Below are 21206 nucleotides of genomic sequence, written 5' to 3'. Positions count from 1 at the left end.
ACACTCAGGATGGAGAGATGCTTCTCATTTATCTATAAACAAGAACTTGTTTAGGGAATGAAATCAGTCTGCTAGGCAGCCACCATTTTTGGACAGCAATGACTGCCACATGACCTCTTCCCGTGATTGAGATCTGAGCATCTTTCCTACGTGACTGTTCTCCAATCAGAGCTGTCTTGGGGAAGGACTGAATGATGCTGTCAGAGGGGATATATATTGCTTGCACAAGAGGAAGTCAGGCCTTTTGGCTCATCCAGCTCTCCTGCCAGGCTGATGGCTCTTTGGTTCCTCACCAAGCCTAGCCGCTTGGGTTAAAGTCTCTGCTCTCTCTGGCCTAGCCTATGACTGCTTGTGCTCATGTCTCACCTTCTGGGCCCTGCTCGAGTTTTTTTGGCATCTGTTTGGACTGTGGAGGGAGTCTGCCAGCTAGTTAGAATTCTTGAGCAGGTGATTCAATAAATTAATATTTTAAAATAAAAAATATAGTCTCCAGAGCATTTCATTTGCTACAATCCCTAGCTTCTAATACTTTCCCACCCTTTATCACCTTATACCTATTTATCGTGCCTACTTCTCACCCAACTCTCACCTGTGGCTCCAAGAAACTGTAGTGATAGCCACACTCTGGTAAAACCATCTTGGCAGGCAAGCTAAATCATTTTGAGACAGGTTAAATCATGTAACTGAGAGGCCTCAAACACATCAGTGAGTAAGGGGATCTCTACTCCAAGTATATGAAGATTTCCCTCCTTGGGGTGGGCAGATGAGAACAATTCATTCCAATGCCATGAAGGCGGCTGAAGCAAGCACTTTGGAGCTCTCAGAGATTGGTCAGACATCGAAGATGCCAAGGGCATCCACTGCATCCCAGGCCATCACCAGTCATCCCGAATTTTGTCTTGTCACTGGATTTTGATAACTCTGGAAGAGAAAATGAGGTCGATGATTTTATGCAACTCTGCCTCACCTAAATCCAATTTATGGGCAAGATAAGACATCACCCCTTGATGTCACTGAGCCTCTTCGAAAATGAAGGACAACAAGCTTGTTGTATATAGCTAAATATGTACATGCTGTATCTCCCAATAGACTGGAAGATTCTTGAGGTCAAAGACTACTCATTCACTTTTCTCTTAGCATCCTCAGGGCCAAATATAGTCTTCAAAATAGAGCAGAAAATCAATAAATGTTTATTGATTGATAGATCTGTCACCTTAAGCAAGGTACTTGTTTTAGAAACACAGGATCATAGATTCAGAATAATAAATCATAGGGTCATAGGTCTAAAGCTAAAAGACATCTTAGAATGTGTTTAGTCCAATTCACCCTTCTTACAAATGAAGAAACAGGATCAGGAAGATGAAGCCACTTGCTCATGGTCATCCAGCTAGTAAATAACATAGCCAGTATTTAAATTCAGGGCCTCTTGACTCCAAATTCAATGCTCTTTCCATTGATCCATGCTGCTTGTATCTAAAACTTTGATTTCTTCATTTGTTTATGAATCCCCTTTTATTTTTGCCTCTAAAGTAAAGGGCTTCATTATAAATATGCAGCTTAATCTAGATTAGTAGGACTATAGTTTTCTCTCCCTTCTGTGTTCTAATATTTTTTTTTTGCTCAGAATTCAGTCAGTTTATTTTTATTTGGAGACAAAACCCATTGTAAAAGGATATATGGCAAATTAATGCAATTTTAAAAGGGCAAAAAATTACATGGGGAATTAATGACAGTTTGCCAGAAAGAGATGATGCAGGAGAAGGGATGGGAAGTGGAGGGATAAATTTTCCAGGGCCTGGGAGTGCCAACAGTAAGAGAAATAACAAGATTTTATCCAGGTAGATCATTACTTAAGTGACCCAGTATACTGGACTAGGCTCCACCTTATCATGACTACATTTAGTTTGGGATACCAATGCCCTTTATTTGCAATCTGAGACTCAAAAGTTCTTGGGCTTTCCCTATCTCATGTAGCTTCTGCCTTACATGTTTCGTTAGTTCCTTCGTCCAGCTAGGAAAAACTATACATAAGTTTTTTGGCCAAAAAAAGGCTACATTTATAAAACTCATGACCTAGGAAATAGGCACTCAGTAGGCCATCAAGTAGGCCACCAAAGGTTTAGACCTGAGAGAATCTGACTCACAGAGAGGGGATGAGGTTTTTGTTATATTCTCTGGCCATCCCAGAATAGACTGCTTTGGGAAAATCTCTAAAACAAAGTTTAGGGATGGCTCATGTCTAGGGTCTTTCCAAAAGAGAACAAGTACCTTTTAAAAAGGCAGTCAATATACAAGATGTTTGAGATCTAGAACAGATGCTTAATTTCTCTGCCACAAAAGATATTTAAAATATAATAAAACATAATAATGGAATAAGTAAACATCAACAAATATTTCAAACAAAATAGAGTAACCTTCACATATCTATCTTCTCAGGAAGTTGATGCCTAATGCATGAGAACATAAAATAAATGGTAGGATTATTGAATAGGTAATTCATTTCCACCTTAAATATCTAGTACCTGAATATCTCAGATAAGCATACTCCAAAAGTCTGCATGGGAACAGCATTGTACCCTGCAGAGTTTCACTGACATATGTTCTGACTTCTTTTTTTTAAAACCCTTACCTTTTCTCTTAGAATAACTACTGTGTAGGGGTTCCAAGGCAGAAAAGCAGTAAGAACTAGGCAATGGCAGGGTCACATGCCTGGGAAATATCTGAGGCTAGATTTGAATACAGGACCTCCCATCTCTACGACTGGCTCTCAATCCACTAAGCCCATTCAGCTGACCCATTCTGACCTTATTTATTTATTTATTTATTTATTTATTTATTTTATTTTATTTTTAACCCTTAACTTCTGTGTATTGGCTCCTAGGTGGAAGAGTGGTAAGGGTGGGCAATGGGGGTCAAGTGACTTGCCCAGGGTCACACAGCTGGGAAGTGTCTGAGGCCGGTTTTGAACCTAGGACCTCCTGTCTCTAGGCCTGATTCTCAATCCACTGAGCTATCCAGCTGCCTCTCATTCTGACCTCTTTTAAAAGGATATCACAACCAAAGTCTCCTTTAGGGACTTTTGTTCTCTGTGATAAGAACAGAGGAAAAAAGCTATGACAAGATTGGCATTGAATAAGAAAAAAAACACACACTCAAGAATTTTTAAAAGAAGTAACTGTTTTTTCATATTCTCTGCCTCTGCAATTCACTGAACATGTATGAACTCTTCAAGCTTTCTCTCAGACTTCTAGCAAAGGAAGAAAGGGATCTCCTTCAGTTCCCAATAGCAATGGTGGCTCCTCAGATATGGCAGCAAGCTGGTATACTTGCCCAGGTGATTCTGAGTTTGGATTAAATAAGGTAATATACATGAAGATTTTTTTCATGAAGAACTTTCTACATAAATGTTAGCTATTCTTATCATCTCAAGTTCGTAGTTGTCTCTTCTGCTTTGTGTTTCTTTCCCTGAGCACAGGTGACTAAATAGCAACACTGAGATAGATGTTCCTAGTTTTGATTCTATGCCTCATGAATTTCAGAAGGAGAGAGTTCTTGAGCACTGGGTAATAGTAGCAGCTGCTTTCACTAGCTACAGCTTATTGGAGATGAACACCACTAAGAGGATGAGACATGCTATCCATAAGATTTAAACCTTAAGCGATTGGCTTGGTCAGTACAGACTCAAGGTGAAAGCAAACTCATGTTTTGATATTTTAAGTGCCAATCTCCTAAGAGTGCAATGTGTGATAGGCTCCTGCACCTTATTTTAAGAATGTTATCTTTTGACATTTCATGGGTACTATTGGAGAACACATACCATCCATCCATTTTCAGTTATAGCAACTCATGAAACCATCAGGCTGATGTTTTATAAAAATGTTTTGTGTGTCTATCATCAGCAAGATGGACTACAGATTGCTTTTTCCAACACTTTTATTTTTATTTAGAGGGTATTTGGGCAGATTTCTCCATGAGATTATGACATCTAATTTATCATAGTTTAAACTTTTTTTTTTCTTCAGCTCTGTCCTAGAATTTATTGATATAACTAGACTACACTCAATCCAGTTTAAGTTTGTCAGAATTCGAATTCATTTTGGTTTAGTCTCATCAAACAACCTTGGTCATATGCATAAGCATTTGAGAAGTGCAAGATTAGTTATAACTTGCATATTCTATACATTGATTAGGAAATCCATCTGGAACATTACAGACTTGTTTTGCTTTGTTGATTATGAATTCTTTGTTATGTATTTTGCAAAAAGAATTCATTTGGAACATAGAAAAGCTACACCCAACGAATGCTTCAGAGATGTAGGTTAGAGAGAACATTTGTGCTTTTCTCCTCGGCAACTGCATGAGTCACTAAAGTGACTTGTTTAGTCTTGAGAGCTGTCTCCAGGAGAACAGACTGACATCTTATATCAGAGCAACAGTTTGTGCTATAACATACACATTTAAATGATACACAACTCAATTCAGGTTTCAGGAAACTTCCCCTTTAGCCTTTTTAAAAGTTCTCCACTTATATTTGTTGCATAAGTATCAAGTCTTATTTGTTAAGCTTTCACTATTAAGACCTAATTTTGAGATTTTGCCATTTCCTGGGTATAAATAATCATCTGAGGAAATTGGCATTTAAGATATTCCAAGAAATATTCAACACATTCTTACAACAAGAGGCACAATAAATATTATACCATGGCATGGGAACATTCCTCTAAGTATTATGAAAAGAAAATCTAAAGGTTGTCTAAATAACCAACGAAATGATTCTCTCTCTCTCTCTCTCTCTCTCTCTCTCTCTCTCTCTCTCTCTCTCTCTCTCTCTCTCTGTCTGTCTTTCCTATGGGCCCCCTGGAAAACTAATTATTATAATAAGGTTTTCAGAGTACCATAGCTGTTTTTTTTAAACTATATATTATATGATGGGGTAGGAGGAGATGTGAGATAAGCAACACTAGAAGAATCATGACTAGAAAGGTCCAATGACTTAGAATTGGAAGATATCTTAGGGGCCATCGAGTACAGATTTTACAGATACAAATGGGGATTTTTATAGATGATAAAATAGATTTGGAGAAATTACTTGCCTAAGGTAGGGAATTACAAAACTTAGATTCAAATCCAACTCTCTCTCCCTTGCAACCTTCCCTTCCTGAAGATCCAGTTGTAAGCACTTTTGGAGACTTTAGTTAAAGGCCTATTAAAGTCAAATCAGTCTTTTCTTTTGGGAGTCAAAATGACCCTAATTCTTTTTTGCCAAACTCTTTGAAAGAGTGATTGAGTTCTGAAGAGAAGGGAAATTTAAAAACTCTCAAATTCTTTTTTTGTTTGGGGATCCTTTTATACACTTAAAAAAAGTTGGTAGACCCTGCACAGAGCTTTTATTTATATAGATTTTATCCACTGATATTTTCTGTTAGAAATGAAAACACCAATATTCTTATGAAATAGTATCAACCTTGTAGACCCTTTGAAAGAGTCTCAGGGTCTCTGGAATACTTTTTGGGAACTAAGATTAAAGAACTGATTCAGTAGTTTAGGAAGAGATGAGAAAATAATTAAGGTGAGCTGAGAAAGTTGCCACAAACCTTAAGTCAGGAGATCTTTTTAAGTCAGAGGTTTTTATATACCACAAGTAAAGAGAGAATTAATGCTTCTCCTTATAAAGGGAGAAAAGGTGAATGAAATTAAAGTTAAAATAGTATAGTTTGAAAATATATATCAAGAGCAAGATTTAAAGAAATATAAATTCTAAGGTATAACTAGGTACCTTCCTCATGAGCTTTTTTTTTAACCCCTACTTTCTGTCTCAGTAACAACTTCAAGACAGAAAGGCAAGGGCTCTGCAGCTGGGTGACTTGTCTAGGGTCACACAGCTAGGAAATGTCTAAGGGCAGATATGAACCTGAGTCTTCTCAACTCTAAAGCACTATGCTATCTAGCTGTCGTTGTTTCATTCTCTATATTTTTTTATCCCCAGCACCTAATATAGTGCTCAGCATATTGTAAAAAGCTGAAAATATGGTATTTGAATGATTGTTTGATATAAACTTGAGCAAAGCATAGAATACTGCTAAAATTTTGCCAGGAGGGGGGAGAGCTCTAAATCTGTGATTTTGAGATTTCCTGGAGACATTGAGAGGCTGAATGATTTGGCCAGTCACTTAGATAATATACTTTAGCTTGAATCTAAGTCTTCCTGACTTCAAAGGCAGTCTCTATCATCTTTTCCAAAAATTTAGTGTGAAGCTACCTTGTCTGATGTATCTATGGAAGGAACATTGAGCACTATGAAAAAAGCATCAATGGCCTATAGTAACCTATAGGAACCATGCTTCATGGCAAGATAACAGAAATTTACCTTGGCTTCTACATAAAAGTAGCTTAGATCTTTTAAGTCTTTAAGTGAGTCATGAGCAAGAGAAAATTTGATTAACATTTTTTCAAAATTTTCTTTATTTTATTCCAGTAACAAATTTATACTTGAGTTTTCCAAGGTTACATGATTCATGTTGTCTCCCTCCCCTTTTCTGTCCTTTCTCCCGTAGTTGACAAACAATCCCACGGGGTTTTACATGCATTAATTGATTAAGATTTTTTAAGGTATAATACCCACTTAAAGAATTCCTTAGAACTGAACAGTTGATAGGATCACAGATTTAAAGTTGGAAGAGTTTTTAGATATCATGTAGTCCAAACCCCTTGTTCTACAGATAAGAAAAGTAAGGCAGTCATTTGCCTAAGGTAACATAAATAGTAAACAGCAGAGTTGAGATTGAAATCCAGGTCCCCAGACTCAAAATTCATTTCTCTTTCTATGCAATGATGAAAAATTTGGACTGATTTCATGATTTCTTAGGTCTAGAGAATGCCCTAGTAAAGAAAAATCATCAATCAATAAAGACAACACCTGTTTGGCAATTTATAATTTTGGAGAGTGAACTGGGTTTAAATGATTTGTTCAGGGTTACACAACCAGAATTTGTCAGAGACAGGACTTGAACTCATGTCTCCATGTTTTAGAGACCAACTCTCCATCAACCCTAAAACCTGACCCATGAAATATAATTTCTTTAACAAGCTGACCTGTGATGCAGATGAGAGGTTATATATGATTATGTTACCAATCATATCCAGTTAAACTCTATGAAACTCACTTTAAAACAAACTGTATTTATCAATTTATTTTTAAAACCGTTACCTTCTATCTTAGAATTGATACCAAGCATCAGTTCCAAGGCTGAAGGGCTAGGCAAGTGTGGATAAGTGACTTGCCCAGGGTCCTACAGTTAGAAGTAGCTGAGGTCAGATTTGAAGCCAGGACCTCCCATCTCCAGATCTGGCTCACTATCCACTTGGCACCCCTAGCTGCCACTGATTTAATTTTTTAAAATGACCTGAAGCTAATAAAATTAATATATAAACATAAATAGAAATAAATATGACGATAGTGGAATTTTAATGGAAAAACAACATATGGTTATATCCCAATTACTTGGGATAAGCAATAACTTTGATAGTGTTTCATTTGGTAACAAATAACAATCATGCATGTATGCTTCTACTGACACTAGGTTGACTCAGTGTCTGACCTTCACCAGAGAAAATAGATTTGAGCTGGTTTATCCACATTTAGTTTAGTTCTCTGTCAGTTAAAGGCTGGATTCGTGCCACACAAATTTCACTGCTATCTTCTGTTGTGTTTTTTTCTAATCTGCTAATTCAAGCTTTAATTGGGTCCTCCCTCAGCCTCTTCTCCTCTCTTCCTGGAGAGCTGGAGAGTGGAATACCAAATGCCTCTCAATGTCTTCCTTTATAGAGGGCAGAGGCTGGAATCTCAGATCACTCCTCTTTGCATGTCCTGCCCTGCCTGGTTTCAACTCCACAGAACAAAATGTCCCCATTGCTATGTGTCCCCCAGTGTCTGTCTCCTCTGTTTTTATCTGTCTCTTTTTATGTTGCCTCCCTCCTTAGACAGTAAACCCATTGAGGGCAGGGACAGTCTTCCCTTTTATTAATTGTATCTTTAGCATTTGGCACAGTACCTAGTATATTTATTGCAGGGGCTTAATAAATGGTTACTGTATTGGGTTTGGTTTCTTTTAATTATGTGGTGGTGTGTTTTTTTTAATGAATACAACTTCAAGGAAATTTGCCAAAGTTATGGCTCTTAAAGAGCTTCAATGACTGTTAGAGATATTAAAGTGTGGGAAAGTTAAGTGTTTCAAAGATGCATTGAACCCATGATGAAATGGGATCAGTGACACCAAACTCCAAAAGGAAGTTCTGTCAAAAATAGAAAACAAGGCCAATAATTGACAAATGATTATTGTAAACACACAAAAACTTCCAAAAGCATCTGGCAACTAGAGGGGTTAGATTATTAATTCTTCCACAATGTGATAAAAACTTCTTAAGTTTGAAAGAAGAGGGAAGACCAGTTAAAAAAACAAAGTTGCTAACCATTGCTTTGAAAGGAAAATGGTAGCCATGAACAAGACAATAAAAAGACCAGAGTAGTGATGATTTATAAAAGTAATTTAAAAAAATTCTTACCTTCTACCTTACAATCAATACTATGTATTGGTTCCAAGGCAGAAGAGTGGTAAAGGCTAAGCAATAGGAGTTAAGTGACTTGCCCAGGGTCATACAACTAGGAAGTGTCTGAGTTTAGATTTGAACCTAGGACCTCCCATCTCTAGGGCCCCCTAAAAGTAATTTTTACTGATAGAAAAATCAATCACTTTTTCATTCAAAGTTATACTAAAATCATTGTCAGAAAAATTCTAGGTGAGTTTATAAGATCTGAGTATCTTTATCAGATTCAAAACATTTACTCATAAAAAACATAAGACTTTTTACTTTTAGAAGATCTGAAGTCATGAGCCCATTGATAGAATGAAATCTGAAAAAATATATTGATATTCCTAGAAACAGAACAATCAAATGATAAAAATAATTATCAAATGAGATAATGGTTATAAAAGCACTTAGTACAGTACCTGGCACATAGTAGGTGCTTAATAAATGTGTATTCTTTTATTTGCCCTTCCCTAAAAGAATTATATAAATCCCTGAATACAAATAGAATATTCTGACACGACTTGTACAATACCACACAACAAGAAGTGTAAAAAAATTTATCCAAGAGACAGTGATAAACATACTTCAGTAGCCTGGGAACACACCTAATTTGAATTCTATTGAAAACTTGTCTTAATGAGACCAGACTCAGAAATATGTACTGTCCATCGAAGGAACATTTAATATACGAAGAAATAAAAATGAGGTTTCATGATGAAGAATGAAAACAACATTTGTGAACTCAGCACTAAATCAAGCAAAACAGTGACTGCATTAAAAAGAGGACATATAATTTTAAAGGTGGTTTTTTTTAGCCAAAACATTATAAAGTATGCCAACAAATGTAATTATTTTACTTTGTGTTCATTTGCACATCATATAAGATATATATTGTTATTTTAAACAACAAAACCCCCCAAACTAAAACAGTTTTAGAAAAAAATTACTAGGCCATTTGGGAGAGGAGAGGGAGCCAGAAAGGAAGTGTTCTCTCTTGTTCAAGCTCTGGAAAGTTTATAGGATTTAGATAAGGGAGGCCACACTAACCACACATACAGTTAAGCAATTTTGTCAAGAGGTTGAAAGCAACGTAGACTGAGAGGGATATTAATAAATATAAACATTCAATAAAATTTGAGGGAACCCAAAACACAAGCTTGGGTAGATTCAAAATAAGATTTAGGTGTGGGGACCTTCAGGAGATCCTTGTGGTCTTCTCCTATATTCCTGGAGAGTCTCTGAAGTTGGGCAACATTCTGGGTTCAAGCAATCTTTAGTCACATAGAGTTGGGTTCAAATAACATTAATAAAAGATAAATAATCATCCTCAGGGCCAGCTCTTCACAAACTGTGAAGCAGATCTGAGTTTTTCTTCAGCAATCTCACTTCCCCCTTCTATACCTTTCTATATATTCCACTCTTCTTCACCCCAAATTTTGACCCCTTTTACAGATTCAGTTTGTACTCAAGTCTTTTTACTACCTCAGTCATTCCTATCAAAAAGAGGTCTGATTAAGAAAACTTCCATTAAGGTGTTATGCTAACTTAATGAATTATACTTCTTGAGGATATCTGCATTTTAAGAGGCAATGAGGTCAGGGGTATAGATTGATAGAACACTGGACTTGGAGTCAGGAAGATTTGGGTTCAATCCAGTTACAAATACTAGCTGCATGACCCTGGACAAGTCACTTAATCTCTATTTGCCTCAGTTTCCTTGACTGTAAAATGGGGATAATAGTAACACCTACTTCTCAGGGTTGTGGAGAGGATCAAATAAAATAATATTTGCAAAGCACCTGGCACATAGTAGATACTTAATACTTTTTCTTCCTCCTAAGAAGATCCAGGTGACAGAGTAATATCTAATTCAAAGGAATCTGTATTAACAATGGAATTTTGATTATGAAAAGAAAAAAGTGATTTTTAAAATGGAAACTTTCCTATTGCCACTCCTTTTTTTTAAAAACCTTACTTTCTGTCTTAGAGTCAATATTGTATATTGATTCCAGGGCAGAATGGTAAGGGCCAGATAAAGGGAGTTAAGTAACTTGCCCAGGATCACACAGCTAGGAAGTGTCTTGAGGCCAGGTTTGAACCCAGGATGTCCCACCTCTGGTCCTCACTGTCTATCCACTAAACCACCTAGCTACCCCTTCTCCACTGCTTTCTAATCAAAAAATGCAAGAGAATGACTGTTGTGCTGGCTCTTTCCTCTACACACTGGATTATGGTCAGCATTTGGTGTCAATAATTATGAATGAATGGTTCTCTCAATATATGTGAGAGAGTGGGATCGGTGTGGTATCAGAATAGACAAAACCAAGACAGAAATCTAGTTACAAATGAACAGTCTTTAAGAAGGATCTGTTTGAGGCAGATGAATGCGGATCAAAGCAAACTATCATTCACATCAGTTTATTTATGGTTTTATTTTGGGGTTTTGGTTTTGTATGAGTGTGCTTATACGACAAGGACCAACATCCTTAAAGCTCTCCCACAACAGTAACAAAACTGCCCTGTTTATATCCTTTTCTGAACTTCTTTTGTTCTCTTCTGGGTACCTTTTTTGTACCTGCACATTCATGTTTTATTGGAATTCTTTTTGTTCTGTTTTGCTTTCAGTCTCCCTGTCACTTCTCACTGACTTCCTTCCCTTCTATCTCCAAATAGAAGCTGTCTTGTCTCTTGTAACAAATAAATAAAGTCCAGTAAAACCATTGGCTCTATCTGAAAACCTTTGTCTCATACTGCCCCGTTAGTCCATTGCTTCTCTGCCAAGGAATCTGCCTGTATTTTTCCTCAGAGGTATAATCATATTTTGATAGTCTGGCCAGATCGGATGTGTAGGAGATGAATGGAAAATGTATACCATTCTGAATGAGTTTCTTTAAAAACAAAAAGTCCGTACATACATGTATACAATCCAACCTGCTCCATACTGGCTTGCCATTGCTTCCTCTCATTCAGAACAAAGGAAAGGCTTGCTTTATTTTCTAAAACCATAAGGCATATCAGTTAACCAGCTGTTGTGTATGTGGGTTAACTGGCTTGTGTAAGACTCAGGAATGAATTAAGAAAAAAAATTTTTTTAAGTATAAACATATCTGATTTTAGTAAATGGCTACCAAAACACCAAGAGAATTTAATTCACATTTAGCAACAACGGATGATAGTAGACATGGTTGACCCATGTGCCCTGCTCTCTTTTTTCTTATTTAAAAAAGAAAAAAAGTTCAAGTTTTTGTATTTTTTTTTAACTTCAAGAATCAAAACATCTAATCACAGTTCCTTGCCTATCTAACACACTATTCTGTGGATTGTACTTATCACATTTTCTCACACAGATTTAATAACAAAAGCTGTATTCAAGTATCAAGTTGCTAGGCCTTTCCCCACTTGTAAAAGAGGCGCAGGGATTATCCCAGGGCTTAACCTATTGCCTGAGAGAAAATTAGACATTTTTTAGAAAATGTGTGAATTGTTTTAGGCCACTAAGGTGTTGGAGAGTAGACTGAAACCACCATTTGCTAAATATTGTGCCTTCTGGTGTATAGAATAACTGATTGCTAGAATTGTTCACTTCTCTGATTACGCTTTCTATGCTCTGTTTGTGAGAGAATTCAAGACTTTTTAGAAGCATTGGTAACATTCAGAAGCTTATGATACTGTAGGCACTTGGACTGTTAGCATCTTCGGCTAAGAAATCAATGCTAGAGTGTGTAGGGCTTTGGAACCTGCTGGGAAAATCATAGGAGGAGCTACCCTCTGACCAATTTTCCCAGAAATAGGCCAGGAAGTTATAGAAGAAGTTATAGAGGAAGACTGGCTTCTGGCCAGTCAAGAAAAGATTACTTTTTTACAGACAATATGCATCAGTGAAATCCTTAAAAGTGACTTATTTTTTGAATACACCTCAGAAAAGCTGATGTGAAATGCAAGAAGTTTTCTTCAAGAGACAGAGGCATTATAATATTTTGGTAATCATTGGCTTTGAAGTTGGAGTACCTAGATTCAAATCCTATCTTTGATGCTTTTTAGCCCAGTGACCTTAGGAACTTAACTGCCCTGAGTCCTAGTTTTCACATCTATAAAAGGAAAGGATTAGACGAGATGGTTTCTGAGATTTCTTTCCAAATCTATGATCTCTAGGTGGCTTATGATGGTGGTTGTTTTCCTTTGTGGTGATGCAGAGCTGAGGTTTCAATATATACTTACTAACTGATTGTTTTGCTTTGCTACTCAATCAATGATTAATATAATTAATTCATTATTTTCCAAATCTACCACAGTTAGCAATCCTCATTTATTAAGCACCTACAGAAAGTAGTGGGCTCTGGAGATGTAAAGATGCTATAAGTAAATCGGAAATATACAGCAATCTTTTTTTAATTTGAAAATTTTTATTTAATTAATTGATTTAGAATGTTTTTCCATGGTTCCATGATTCATGTTCTTTCCCTGCCCTCCTCCCATCCCCCCCCAGGAGCCAATGAGCAGTTCCACTGGGTTTTACATGTGTCATTGATCAAGACCTAATTCCATATTATTAATATTTGCACTAGGGTGATCATTTAGAGTCTACATCCGAAATCATATCCCCATCAACCCATGTGATCAAGCAGTTGTTTTTCTTCTGTGTTTCTGCTCCCACAGTTCTTTCTCTGGATACAGATAGTGTTCTTTCTCATAAGTCCCACAGAATTGTCCAGGATCACTGCATTGCTGCTAGCAGAGAAGTCCATTACATTCGATTGTGCCACAATGTATCTGTCTCTGTGTATAAGGTTCTCCTGGTTCTGCTCCTTTCACGCTGAATCAGTTCCTGGAGGTCATTCCAGTTCACATGGAATTCCTCCAGTTCATTATTCCTTTGAGCACAATAGTATTCCATCACCAATAGATACCACAATTTGTTTAGCCATTCCCCAATCAAAGGGCATCCCCTCATTTTCCAATTTTTTGCCACCACAAAGGGAGTGGCTATAAATATTTTTGTACAAGTCTTTTTCCTTATTATCTCTTTGGGGGTACAAACCCAGCAGTGATATGGCTGGATCAAAGGGCAGGCAGTCTTTTAAAGCCCTTTGGGCATAGTTCCAAATTGCCTTCCAGAATGGTTGGATCAATTCACAACTCCACAGCAATGCATTAGTGTCCCAATTTTGCCACATCCCCTCCAACATTTATTACTTTTCTTTGCTGTCATGTTAGCCAGTCTGCTAGGTGTGAGGTGGTACCTCAGAGCTGTTTTGATTTGCGTTATAAGAGATTTAAAACATTTTTTCATGTGCTTATTGATAATTTTGATTTCTTTATCTGAAAACTGCCTATTCATGTCTCTTGCCCATTTATCAGTTGGGGAATGGCTTGTATAGCAATCTTGTTAGTGAAAAAGGGCATTGATAGGAAGCTGGTTAATAACAATGAAAGACTGTATATTCTTACTAAGTGCCCAACAGATATTGCAAGTAATTCAGAAAAAAGGAATATTTTCAATAACAGGAAATTCTGCTCTCTGAGGTATGAAAATAGGCAACTTAGATTCTTTAAAGTAAAAGTTAAAAGCTTCCAATGAACAAAGAGGGCACAGTTTTCAAACTATGCCTAGGGTGAACCAATGATGTTATCTAGTCTAATTTTAGTCCAAATATTTTAAGGCCAGGTACCTACTGAACCTGGAGTAGGATGCAGAAAACCCAGAAGTTTCAAGAGGATGAATGAAGGATTCCCCTTAACTGGTCTGGCCAGAGAAGACCATCTCTGATAAATGGATAAAGATGACATGCATGTTCCACCCTTCTGACATCTGCATATCTCCTGATAAACATCTTCTTCAACCTCCAGTCCTTCTCCCCTAGTCATCTGCTCTTGCCAGTCACAATGTCAACCTCAGGCGTGTCCCTCTCCCCAAAGTTACCTATCCTTGAGGTCACATGCCAACCTTAAACCCTTCCCAAGTCACTGAAATCACCACCTCCAGTCCTCCCCACCAAAGTCACCTGTAAGTCACATATCTCCTGTCCCCTTGTTTGTCAACTACTCAGCCCTCTTGTAAAACCAATAAAGCCCTGACTTTTTGTTGCTTTAGGTAGGCAGACTCTTATGAGGGAGCTTCCTCCTGGACATCAATCTCCCTAATAAACCTTTTTATTTTATTTTATTTTTTAAAAAAATATTTTCCCATGGTTACATGGTTCATGTTCTCTTCCTCCCCTCTTCCTTCCCCCAATCTTAGAGCTGAAAAACAATTCCACTGGGTTATATATGTCCAATAACCCTTTTTAACATTATTGGGGAGGTGTGGGGGTTGTAATTCTTTAGGTGGGAAAATCTTTGCTAATTAGGGCAATTTTTTTTCATGCTTAAGCACAGGTTCAAGCTCAGAAAAATAACAGGACTCCAAGGTTCTAGTAAAGTTTACTTAGTTTTCAGTTGGTAGCAGGCAAATCACACTGTGCACTTTTGAAGGATTGGGCCACTACTGGCCAGTCCTGTTATATACATTAATATTAAAATTGTTCTATCCTGAGAGACAGAGAAATAATTTTTTATCAAATAGCAATTTTATACATCCTCTTAGCCCATGAAAATTAAATATGCTTGCTAAGTAGAATCATAATCATACACATCCTCTAAAGAAACAAAGACAGGCAAACAGACTTTGTTTTAGGAGAAACAAATGAAGGCAAGCTTTCTATTAAAGCCAAGTTTGCAAAATTTAGAGTTTACATTGAGCTAATTGAGAGGGAAGATTTACAAGTCACACAGATAACTACAGGATTGGAGCCAGTTGAGATCCTTCCATAGATAAAGCAGGTTAAATTACTTTGGGAAGCCTTGATTTCCTTCTGGTTTCTTATTTCAGGATCCTCTGAGGCCTTCACTAGATCTTAACATTCTAAGGGACAGGTTTCAGCCAGCTTACTTAATATTAACATCCCATGAGACAGGCTTTTAGGCAGCCAGATAACTTCCTAGCCAAGAGAAAGGGCACTGAATCCCAATTAATAAGGATTAATGAAAGGAAATAAATAATTCTTATTAATCTTGACCAAGTCTTCTAGACTCAGTTTCCTTCTCAGTAAAATGAGATTAGCTAGACTCTGACTTCCAAAGTCCCTTCCACTTTTAAAATCTACATTCCTAAGATTTCATTTCCTCTTTGTGGCTAATTTCTTCCCGAGGTTTGTTCAATAGAAATCTTGCCTCTGATCATTTCTAATATGCTGCACTTGTTTGCCTATTATGAAGAAGCAGCTGGTAAGGACATGATGGGCTGGGTTTAAATTTCAGAAAGAGTTGAGTTCAAATGTAGTCTCAGACATTAACTTGGGACCCCTGACTCAGTTTCCTCAATTGTAAAATAAAAATAATAATAGCACCCACCTCACAAAGTTGTTGTGAGGATTAAATGAGATAATACTCATAAAAATCTGGCACATAGTAGTCACTATCCAAATACTTATTTTCTCCTTCCTAATGTGTAATGAGAAATTTTGAACCCTTGAACTTCATCTCCCAGAATCCTTTTCCCTTTGTCCACTAGTGTCCTTATGTATTGTAAATAAGTTTGCTGTAACCATGCCCTCTCACTCTCTTCTTTCGAAACCGTGGCTGGGTTAGTTCCCTCTTTACTCTAGCTTTTTATTTTCATTTACTTCAAGTTATTTTTAATAAACTTAATACAATATACTTGGAGTATTTGGATATTAATTTTTAATCTTACATTAATATCCAGGCTGGTCAGCTTAATCTTTTTTTTAATCCCTTATTTTCCATCTTATAATCAATACTGTATATTGGTTCCAAGGCAAAAGAATGGTAAGGACTAGGCAATGGGGGTTAAGTGACTTGCCCAGGGTCATATAGCTAGGACGTGTCTGAGACCAGGACCCAGGACCTTCCATCTCTAAGCCTGGTTTTCAATCCACTGAGCCACCCAGTTGCCCCCATAGTCAGCTTAATCTTGATACCAGATTCCTTGCCTCTGGCTTCTAGATTCCTGAGTGTTCTGCTATAGACCTCTGTCTTGCCCAATACAGGCTCTGTGACACCACACACTGAGATGTGTCAGTTTGGGCAATGCCCACTCCCAAAAAGGAAAAGGGCAGGTAATCTTTAAGAAATGGAGTATCACATTTTCAGTCTTCTGTTCCATTGGGATTGAGGAGGAAAGGGAATTCAGTGTAGGTAATTAAATACTAGAAATCCCCCCTTCCCCACCTCTTCAATAACAGCACAACTAAGCATTCACCACTTAGAGAATCATTTCAATATACAGTGCCTATTTTAAAAGGCAAATACTTCCTAGAAAGGTCAAACCCATAGGTTTCCCTCTTGTTCTTTTTTTAAACCAGATCTATGATTTTATAATAATATATATAATAAAATAATAATATAATAAAAGATACATATCTTTTGGTGTCTATGGGGCCTTTCTTTTTGTAAATGACTTCCTCAGGGGTAAATGTCCAACACAGGAGTCTCTGAGTCAAAGTGTATGGACATTCTAATCACTTTCTTCTTATCATTCCAAGGTGCTTTCCAGAATGGTTGGGCCCATTTTTAGATCCACTCATAAGGTATCAGTGTGCCTCTGTCTACGGGTTCATTTTGAAGATTGGGGAAAAAACAAAGAAATGAACAAATAAAAATGGTTTGTAGTAGAGAGCTCATGGACTGCTTAGCAAATCCTGAGGAGGTCCAGTACTCTTCACTGTCTGAGTGTACTGAAGAAAAGTGAGTCCAGAACCTCCATGTGTGAGGATTCCTTGTTAGAGGAAAGCATTCCAGCAGAGATGCCATAGAAAATATATTGTGGTCACGGCTTCCATTTTGTGTTCCCAAGGCAGCTTGGGTTGGGGTTACCAGCACGCCTTGGATGGATGAGTTAGATACACCAGTGATATGCTTAGAGGCTTTGGGGAAATAGCTCTAAGAGATTCAGGCAGAGGCCTTTGATTTCAGAGGTGCAACAATACTGGGCTTTATTTTCCTGCAGCGATTTTTGATGTAGAAGCCTGAAATACTGGGTCTATTAGTGCTAACGGGACTAAACCCACTTCTCTGAGAGCTCCAAGCATGTTCCCACCCAGAAAAAACTCAGGTGAGGATAACTAAGACATCCCTTGTGATTCCTCAGTAATGATAATACATTTTGTTGGCTCCCTATAACTTGCAGGATAATAAAATCCCCTTTTTTGAAAGCCCTTTATAATCAGATCCCTTCCTACCTTTCCAGCTTTCTCATGCTTTGCCACCACCAGCCCCCACCCCATACATACATTCTTCCATCCAGTGACGTATGCCATCTTGCTGTTACCCAACCATGCCCCCATCTCTCTAATCAGGGCATTCTCACTGGCTATCCCTAGTGCCTAGAACTCTCTACAAAAATTTCTTGCTTTATATAAATGTTCCAATGGGAATTTGCAAAGACAGAAAAGAGGGAAGGAGGCAGAAATTGGGCTGCATGTCCATGGAGAGGGGTGAACAAGTTCACACAGTGAACAAGGATTAGAGAAGGGAGAGAGTGAGAGGGGAGGAAGAACATACAGGGTCCAACCCAACCAGTCATGTTGGGGCCTAGCCAGATCCTAGAAGAAGAAGGGGAAGGATGCACAGATATGCCCAGGCCAGACAAGAGGATAGGCAACACCTGGGGACTCTGAAACATGTGCTTCTGGGCAGAACCAAGCAAAGGTCTTTTGTCTCTGAGCTCGAAGTCTCAAGTCAAGTCCCCATCTGGCTGCAGTGATGGTGGGCTCTCCAAGAGTCCATTCTTCTGTTTTCACTGGGAGAGTTCTTTTGGTCCTTGTTTTGTTTTGTTGCAATGGGGGTAGATTAAGACACAGGACTAGAGAGAGGGAGAGCACAGTAGTATACAGTAAAATTAACAGAGATTTTTTTTGAATGTGTATTTTGCATAATTTGAGAACCATATTTCCTTTTCTCTGCTTCTTGGCTTCCCTAGCTTTCTTCAAATCTCAGTGAAGTTCTACCTTCTTCAAAAACCCTCCTTCCTTCTGAGATTATCTCCAATTTATGCTATATTTACCTTATTTATACAGAGCTACATATATGCTTTCTCCCCCATTTGACTATGAGCTCCTTGATGGCAAGGGCTGTCTTATGCCTTTCTTTCCATACCTTGCACTTATCACATTGCCTGGTACATAATAGGTGCTTAATAAATGCTTGTTGACTTTAGTCCAAGATCAATGGCCAGGAGATAATAATAAATGACATTTATATAGCCATTTAAAGTTGGCAGATTGATTTTCAGATGTTATTTCACTTTATCCTCACAGAACAGTAAGTAAATTTATAATAGAATTTCTTTCCCTGCCCCCCAAACCCAGGGCATACTCTCCTATAAATACATACGCCATCAGGAGGAAGAATGAATATATACTGGGATCACACATGAGAGGCACATGGGTAGGAAGGATAAATTGCACACCCTACACCGAAGGACCACCAGTGTCTTCTGACCAGGCTAGTTCTCCACTGAACTTGGCTTGGCTAATCATGCTTGGCTAACAAAGCCTTGAGGAACATCAGCATACTAAGATGAAGGTATTCAGACCTTAAGTTTAAGTTTGGGTGGAAATCAAAGTCCTCTATTATAGATAACTATCTAAGATAAGGTTAGATATTCCAAAATCCTGCAGGATTGACCTGCAAAGGAATTTGAGCCAGAACAACAACAAAATAACAGCTAGCATGCTCTGCACTATTCTAAAAGCTTTAAGAAGAATATTATCTGATTTAATCTACAAAACAATACTGGGAGGTTGTTGTTCAGTCTGTCAAACTACATTTTTCTGGAAAAAATATTTGGAGTTGTCATTTCCTTCATTTTATAGATGAGGAACCGTGGGAAATAAGGGCTACCATTATCTCCAAATTACAGTTGGAGAAATTTGGGCAAACAGAGGTTAAGTGACTTGCCCAAGGTCACATAGCTAGGAAATGTCTGAAAGCAGCTTCAAGCTCAGGTCTTCCTGATTCCAGGTCTGGAGCTCATCCAGTCCTCAGCTGCCTTTCAGTAAACTAAGGAGGTAAATCATAGCTCTGGAACCACCTCCCAGCATTCTTGTCTTTATTATGCATGTCTGTCAGCAGTTAAGCCATATTGCTTTGTGGTTCTGTTTTGACCAACTGAAAAAGATCAGCTTGCCTGCCTAAGAAATCTTAGCCATGAGTCAGACATTTATGGTAAAAGATGAATCAGAAAAGGGCAAATACTGAAATGCAGAAGGACGAGTTAGGAAATGCCCCAGAAGGAATGCAAAGGAAATTGGAGAAGAAAGAGAAGCTGTGATGGAAGGGAAAGGGGGGAAAGACAGGAATTGTAGAAGGAAGAGGAAGAACAGAGACTCCAGGAACAGCTATGGAAAGATAAAATGTTGAGACAGTAGGGAGCTGAAGCCACAGGGAAAAAGAATATGCTGAATGGGAGAAAACAATGCCCGGGCAGGCAGCTACTTGGCTCAGTGGATAGAATGCCTGGTCTAAAGTTAGGAAGACCTAAGTTCAAATCCTGCTCAAGGCAGGGATTGGCTGTGTGACCTTCAGCAAGGCACTTAACCTAGTTGCCTTAGTTTCCTCATCTGTAAAGTAGATCAAAGTAGCACTAATATACTAGGGTTATTCTGAGAATCAAAGCACATAATAATTGTAAAGTACCTGACACATAATAAGCACCATATAAAGTTAGCTATTATTATTTGGATATTTTATAAAACTCACTCTAAAGGAAAGTCCCACCAGGGCACGGAAGGTAGTGACAGTTCCTTCTCTGAGGCCTCTCCAGTCTGTTCATGAGCACTAGGGTACCAAGATGTGTACTATATTCCACCATCGTACTTGATTTCCCCATAGAAATGGAAGTTTTGAGGGTTTAAAAAATGTTGTCCCTATCATCTCTAGGACCTAGCACAGTACATTTTTTTTAAACGCTTACCTTTCGTCTTGGAGTCAATACTATGTATTGGCTCCAAGGCAGAAGAGTTGTAAGGGTAGGCAATGGGGGTCAAGTGACTTGCTCAGGGTCACACAGCTGGGAAGTGTCTTAGGTCAGATTTGAACCTAGGACCTCCCATCTCTAGGCCTGACTCTCAATCCACTGAGCTACCCAGCTGCCCCCTAGCACAGTACTTTTCACATAGTGGGTGATTATTGGATGGAACTTGGATAAGAAGAAAAGAAAGAATGCTATAATAATCCAAAGGTGATGGCAAAATGGGAACCGCTTTACATCTAAGACTACAGGAGCACACTGCTGTTCATTAATGTTAGTCGGTCCTGAATCTGGTGGAGTTTAACAACCAGCTCTTGGAGAGGGGGGGGTGGAATTAAGTTTATTTTGCATTATTAACATTTTTCTATCACTTTCTTAAGTCTAGACAGTCAAGAATATTATGTCCGACTCTGAACTGTAATCATTTGCTCATTTCCAAGGTGCTCATACTGAAAATTTAACAATCAGCTCGAGTGAGCACATTCAAGCCCACACCAATATACTCATTTAGAAAACTCTGATATGTAATACTGAGCATAACTGAAGAAATTAGTCCCTAGGTGTGTGGAAGAATGGAGCATGAAGTCTG

Source organism: Gracilinanus agilis, chromosome 5, assembly GCF_016433145.1.
Source record: "Gracilinanus agilis isolate LMUSP501 chromosome 5, AgileGrace, whole genome shotgun sequence".
Classification (NCBI taxonomy): domain Eukaryota; kingdom Metazoa; phylum Chordata; class Mammalia; order Didelphimorphia; family Didelphidae; genus Gracilinanus; species Gracilinanus agilis.
The sequence above is the reverse complement of the archived record's forward strand: the minus strand, read 5'-3'. Positions refer to the sequence as shown.